The following is a 7,329-nucleotide window of genomic DNA, read 5'->3' as shown; positions in this document are numbered from 1 at the left end:
ACCATAATTCAATATCTGACTCCATTTTTCATAATGTAAAAATGGGTATTATAGTGAGATCTGAAGAAGAAATACGGTGTCCATCTACCTCATAAGGCTCAATGTACAAAGCATCAGTTTCTTCTTACCCAATGTGCCCCCACAGAGGTGGTGGAAATAAAACACATTGAGCATGTTTGCTGGGGCTAATTGAGAGGCCCTACTCTTGGTCAGGTAAGAGCAGAGGGTGTCATTGCATGAGAATGTCCTTGTGTAATAGCATATGCGGGCAAGGAATGTACACTGTCTGCTGCCAATTCACTGTGAAGGTGAGTGGACAGAGTGTGACTTGACAGCTTGTCAGCAAGTTCTTTTTTGGTATATGAAAGTTGAAATAAAACATTATAATATACAGGACTAAATTACAATTGAGGCACTATCCTAACTTGCGCCCGTAAAGGGGCAAATTTGCCCGTTTAAAGGCGCTCGTTAAATAACCAGCCATTAAAAGTGCTTATGTTCAGACCTCTGGTTAAAAATAAAAATTTCCCACAAAATAAAGAGGACAGTACCATTACCATAATATAAATCTATGAGCATTTTTACTTTTTTACAAAATAACTGCACAAATCATTAATAAGAGGTTAAAGTGAGGGGTTGTGCCTTTACATATGAGTCAATGGGTGACTCTGTTTTCTCCATAAATATATATGTATATGCTTATATATTTATGTGTTTATATGTGTATGAGTCTTCCTAGGTATCCGTTTCAGCAAAGAATATCACGCAAACAAAACAAATTAGATAATAGAAGTATAACAACATAAAATCACATGCTCTATCTGAATCATGAAAGAAAAAATGTGGGTCAAGTCCCTTTAATGTTTGTTTTATTGTGAAAGTTAAATGGCGCCATTAGTGTCAATTTAAACCCCTCCTAACACTAAAATGTAAACTGTTACCATTATCCATTAATCATAACCTCCAACCTCCTCCTAACTCTACCATCCAATCCTAAACTCTACCCCATAAATATGTCCTAACTTATCTTGATAAATATAGCTTGTATCAATACCATGTTACCATGAGGATGGAGACAATAGTGTGAACTCAATGGGGTCGATTTATCAATGTCTGTCCGACATGATACGCTATAGCAGCGGATCGTATTCTTAGTTGAAAGCTAATTCTAGGAGGTTCATATGCTAATTTATTAGACCTTGAAGACTGTCTCTAATCTGAATGCATGTTGACCACTAGAGGGCATTAGTTCATGTGTTTCATATAGATAACATTGAGCTCATGCACGTAAAGTTACCCTGGAGCCAGAACTGATTGGCTAAAATGCATGTCTGTCAAAAGAACTGAAATAAGGGGGCAGTTTGCAGAGGCTTAGATACAAGATAATCACAGAGGTAAAAAGTGTATTTCTATAACAGTGTTGATTATGCAAAACTGGGGAATGGGTAATAAAGGGATTATCTTTCTTTTTAAACAACAAAAATTCTGCTGTTGACTGTTCCTTTAATACAAATGGAATAAAGTTTTAAACATTACCGGAATACACACCCTAAAGTGAACAGTATCTCAGAAAAAAAAACATTAAATGCATAGGTGTATTCTTTCACTTCAGTGTCTTTACTGATAAAAAAAAAAATTGTGTTAAAAAAAATAATAACAGCAAACCATTTACTTGTTTTTTTGCAAAATGAGCACTTAGAATTTCTCATTGTAGTCTCTGCAGGGTGATGAGAGAGCTGTTTTAAAGCATTGCTAGATTATCTCAGTGAACCAGCATTTTGCACACCGAGGCTGCTCAGAGCGCCAGTGGGGCTTGTATCATGTTAATTAACAAAGGGCCAAATTACGAGTGGAGTGCAAAATATCGTTTACGCGAGTGCGGTATTTGCGTCTACTCAGTAATATCAGTGCACGCAAATGTACGCTGGTATTAGTATTACAAGTTAGGTGTGATGCAGGGAAGCTTTGCACTTACGAGAGCACGCTTCCATAGGCTCCAATGGGAGCCTCGTTCTTATGCCGTGACACGCGGCAGAGAACCTAGTGCAGCAAAGGGGGTAAGTAGCGCAGCAAAAGGGAAATATATATGTATATGAATATATACATACATATATTTGTGTTTTATATGGGTATATCCACATACTTACACATAAATATATATGGGTATAACCATTGAGAAGACACAGTTCCAATAGACCGCTATTAAAAGGCTCTTTTCAGTGACGTTTTTTTCTAACACCCCACACCCGCACACTTTAACTCCTAAAAACTGCTTTGTGCAGTTATTTTTCAAAAATAAAAATAAAGATGCTACATTTTTTTAATTCAAAAAGGAACATAATGCTTAATTTTGGGGGCAATTGTAGCACATTTTGAAAATTAACCAGAGATCTGATCTCTGGTTACTTTTCAGAGCACTAATTGCTACTGCGAGCTTGCGGTAGCAATAACCAGCCACTTATAATGGCTGGTTATTTATTGCATGTAAATGGGCAAATTTGTAATCTAGCCCAAATTCAGTCATTGCCAGATTATACAAGCAAACACCTTAGGCTATCTAAGCAAGTATTGCATTTAAAATGTTGGTTCATAGGGCATACTTAAATACACTTTTACTAGAAGCATTTCTGCTAATATATGAAAATTGCAAAAATGCTTCTATTCTAAACTGAAATGCACATATGTGACTGGAATGTCCCTTTAAATTGCATTCTGCCACTTCTGAGCATGAGCAAAACAGATTTACTGTTTCTCTAGCATTATCTCTCTAGAAGGTCTATGAAATCAAGCTATAAATTCTTTCCTGCAGAGACCCCAGCCTCCTTCTGTAGCTGTGACAGAAAGTAATGGACTCTGCACAAATAAAGTTAAAAATAAGAAATAAAAGATTAAATTATTTTAAAATGATTAATAATACATATTGCAATGATTTCTATTAAGTATAACCCACTGCTTAGTGCTTTTTATTACAATAATGAAACAGACTGTTTAAAACCCCTTTAACAGGAAACATAAAGTGCACAGTATTTTAGCGAACAAGTCCCTTTATTTGAAATCCTCCAAGATAGATGTTTTTCTCTATATCACAGTGAGAGATTTAATTTTGCAACATCATTGATATTATTTATGCCAAATTAACTACATTTATAATCTTATATGTGTGTTATTTCTTTTTGCAGGATTTGCAGGAATATTGCCAGCAAGATAATATTACAACAATGGCCATTTTTTTCTAAACACACTTTCTTTCTTGAATGATTTATTGAAAAGCAGCTATGGATTTAGAGCGCGTAACTGAAGCCCTCTTTTTGACCATCTATATTGTGACCTTTGTGACAGGCATGCCACTAAATCTCATGGCCCTTTTTGTACTCGCAAAAAAATTTAAGCAGAGGTTAGTCTCAGTCGACATATTTTTATTCAATTTGACTATTTCTGACTTGCTTCTCTTGGCGTTTCTTCACCTTCCGCATGGTGGAAGCAGGCAATGGAATGAAATGGAAACATGCCATATATCTTCTGTACACTCTCAGGGTTATTTATTCTTCAGTAGCATTTACATAACATTCACTATTCCTTATGACCATAAGTATTGAGAGATATATGGCTGTTGCTTTCCCCAGTAAAGTACAAGCTCTATAAGAAACCTCCCTATGCTATAGGAGCAAGCGTTTTCATTTGGATTATTGCATCATCTCACTGCAGTATAGTCTATATTGTGAATCATTTAGTCAATTATAACAAAACCGAGACCAATATTACAGTTTGCTACCGTAACTTTTCACCTGCTCAGTTGGCTATTCTCTTGCCTGTACGGTTTTGAGATGTCTTTGGTTCTCTTTGTTGTGCCATTTTTTGTCACTATTTATGCTACCTTAATTTTATTAAAATGGATCATGTCCCAAACCCGAATTAAGAAGAAGAACAGACAGAGGTCTATAGGATTGGTGGTGGCTCACTCTGTCAATTTTATTATTTGGCTTTTTGCCTTTCAATATATCTCATATTGTAGGATTTATATCTCATGAAGCCCAAAATGGCGAGATTATGTGCTGCCTTTTGAGCATAATGAATGCTAGTGTGGACCCTGTTATTTCTATTTGTCATCCTCTTCTTATGGAATAAGTTTTTGGAATTGTCTGATATACGTTTTGTGCAAATTGAATCTGAAAAGATGGAGCCAAATTTGCATGGTGACCTGCGAGAAGGAAACTGATGATACAATGTGTCATCATGAAAACCTATATTGCCCCTTTTAAATAGGACAAAATGCTTTTTTATTGTGTATTACAAAATCAACAAGAACATAGGATTACAATAGATAATATGATTGAAAATGTTAGTGCAAAGAACAGTATCATGGTACCAGCAGAAATCCAAGGCGGCATGTTTGAAACACATCCAAGGATTTTATATTTAATCATGAGGCAGAAATAATTAAACAATTGATTAAATGGTGAACATTCCATTTTCTTAAGGATACAAAGGAAAAACTCTAAAACATTATAAAACATACAACTAATTTCAGTATACCGGAGGTGGATCATAATGGAGAGCACAGAAGATCCTATAAATAAAACTCTTTGTGTTAATGCAATAAACTTTTTTTTCATATTAGAGTAGTTTAAATGCTACCAAATCAATCATTTAATGAAAAAAATGAAAAATAAAGAAACTTCTGTTAACACCAACATTTAATCTCATATTTATATTCTGTAAGTAAGTTTAAGTACATGTGCTTTTTCATTAAAACAAATTGTAAAATTAATATTAATTTAGGTTTTATTGCACTTTGTTGCCAAGTACTAGTATTAGGACTTATGCATTGTACTAGTTGATTTATCCTATTGCATTGAATTTCTTAACAAATTAACGGCTAGATTAGAGTTGTGACGTTAAGGTAAAAAGCAGCGTTAAGAGGTCCTAACGCTGCTTTTACACTACGCTACTATTACAAGTCTTGAAGGTTTAGGGTCACCGCACACTTCTTTGGCCTTACTGCAAAACGACTTACGTAAACTTCGTAAAGTATTTTTTCTATTGGATTTCCATAGTGCCGGTATTATGAGTCTGTCCTGGAAGGCCAAAAGTGAGCGGTACACCCTACCCTGTCAAGAGTCCTTAACGCATTTAAAAGTCAGTAGTTAAGAGTTTTATGGTACAACGCTGTAGCATAAAACTCATAACTAAAGTGTTAAAAAGTACACTAACACCCATAAACTACCTATTACCCCTAAACCAAGGGCCCTCCCGCAACGCAAACACTATAATAACATTTTTAACCCCTAATCTGCCGATTCGGACACCGCCGCCACCTACATTATATTTATGAACCCCTAATCTGCTGCCCCCAACATCGCCGACACCTACATTATATTTATTAACCCCTAATCTGCTGCCGCAATGTCACCGCAACCTACCTACACTTATTAATTCCTAATCTGCCGCCCCCAACATCGCCGCCACTATATTAAAGCTATTAACCCCTAAGTCTAACCCTAACCCTAACACCCCCCTAACTTAAATATAATTTAAATAAATCTAAAGAAAATTACTATCATTACCTAAATTATTCTATTTAAAACTAAATACTTACATATAAATAAACCCTAAGCTAGCTACAATATAACTAAGAGTTACATTGTAGCTAGCTTACGCCTAGATTTAGAGTTCTGCGTTAGCCGTCAAAACCAGCGTTAGGGGGTCCTAACGCTGGTTTTGGCCACCCGCTGGTATTTAGAGTCAGTCAGGAAAGGGTCTAACGCTCACTTTCCAGCCGCGACTTTTCCATACCGCAGATCCCCTTACGCCATTTGCGTATCCTATCTTTTCAATGGGATCTTTCTAACACGGTATTTAGAGTCTTGGCTGAACGTGAGCGTTAGAAATCTAACGACAAGACTCCAGCCGCCAGAAAAAAGCCAGGAGTTAAGAGCTTTCTGGGCTAACGCCGGTTCATAAAGCTCTTAACTACTGTGCTCTAAAGTACACTAACACCCATAAACTACCTATGTACCCCTAAATCGAGGCCCCCCACATCACCGCTACTCTATTAAAATTTTTTTAAAACCCTATTCTGCCGACCGCACACCGCCGCAACCTACATTATACCTATGTACCCCTAATCTGCTGCCCCTAACATCCGCCGACCCCTACATAATATTTATTGCCCCCTAATCTGCTCACCCCAACGTTGCCGCTACCTACCTACAATTGTTAACGCCTAATCTGCCGACCGGACCTCACCGCTACTCTAATAAATGTATTAACCCCTAAAGCTAAGTCTAACCCTAACAGCCCCTAAATTAAATATAATTTAAATCTAATGAAATAAAATAAATCTTATTAAATAAATTATTCCTATTTAAATCTAAATACTTACCTGTAAAATAAACCCTAATATAGCTACAATATAAATAATAATTATATTGTAGCTATTTTAGGATTAATATTTATTTTACAGGCAACTTTGTATTCATTTTAACCAGGTACAATAGCTATTAAATAGTTAATAACTATTAATAGCTACCTAGTTAAAATAATTACAACAATTACCTGTAAAATTAATCCTAACCTAAGTTACAATTAAAACCTAACACTACACTATCAATAAAATAATTAAATAAACTATCTACAATTATCTACAATTAAATCAACTAAGCTAAATTACAAAAACAAACAAAACACTAAATTACAAAAAATAAAAAAAGATTACAAGAATTTTAAACTAATTACTCCTACTCTAATCCCCCCTAAAAAAATAAAAAGCCCCACAAATGTGGGTGGTGGGTTGTAATGTTGGGGGGGTATTGTATGTTTATTTAAATGCAAAAGAGCTGTTTTCTTTGGGGCATGCCCCGCAAAAGGCCCTTTTAAGGGCTGGTAAGGTAAAAGAGCTTTACAATTTTTATTTTAGAATAGGGTAGGGCATTTTTTTATTTTGGGGGGCTCTTGTTATTTTTTTAGGGGCTTAGAGTAGGTGTAATTAGTTTAAAATTCTTGTAATCTTTTTTTATTTTTGTATTTAGTGTTTTGTTTGTTTTTGTAATTTAGTTTAGTTGACTTAATTGTAGGTAATTGTAGGTAGTTTAGTTAATTTATTATTGATAGTGTAGTGTTAGGTTTAATTGTAACTTAGGTTAGGATTTATTTTACAGGTAATTTTGTAATTATTTTAACTAGGTAGCTATTAAATAGTTAAGAACTATTTAATAGCTATTGTACCTAGTTAAAATAAATACAAAGTTACCTGTAAAATAAATATAAATCCTAAAATAGCTACAATATAATTATTATTTATATTGTAGCTATATTAGGGTTTATTTTACA

At 34.8% G+C, this 7,329-nt stretch overlaps 1 pseudogene; it reads left to right on the top strand.

Moving 5' to 3' along the window:
- Positions 1-3,275: 3,275 nt before the first annotated feature.
- LOC128638975 (free fatty acid receptor 3-like) lies at positions 3,276-4,125 on the top strand (annotated as a pseudogene).
- Positions 4,126-7,329: the final 3,204 nt, after the last annotated feature.

This window comes from Bombina bombina, chromosome 8 (assembly GCF_027579735.1).
Source record: "Bombina bombina isolate aBomBom1 chromosome 8, aBomBom1.pri, whole genome shotgun sequence".
Lineage (NCBI taxonomy): Eukaryota > Metazoa > Chordata > Amphibia > Anura > Bombinatoridae > Bombina > Bombina bombina.
This window is presented reverse-complemented; position numbering and strand designations above follow the sequence as displayed.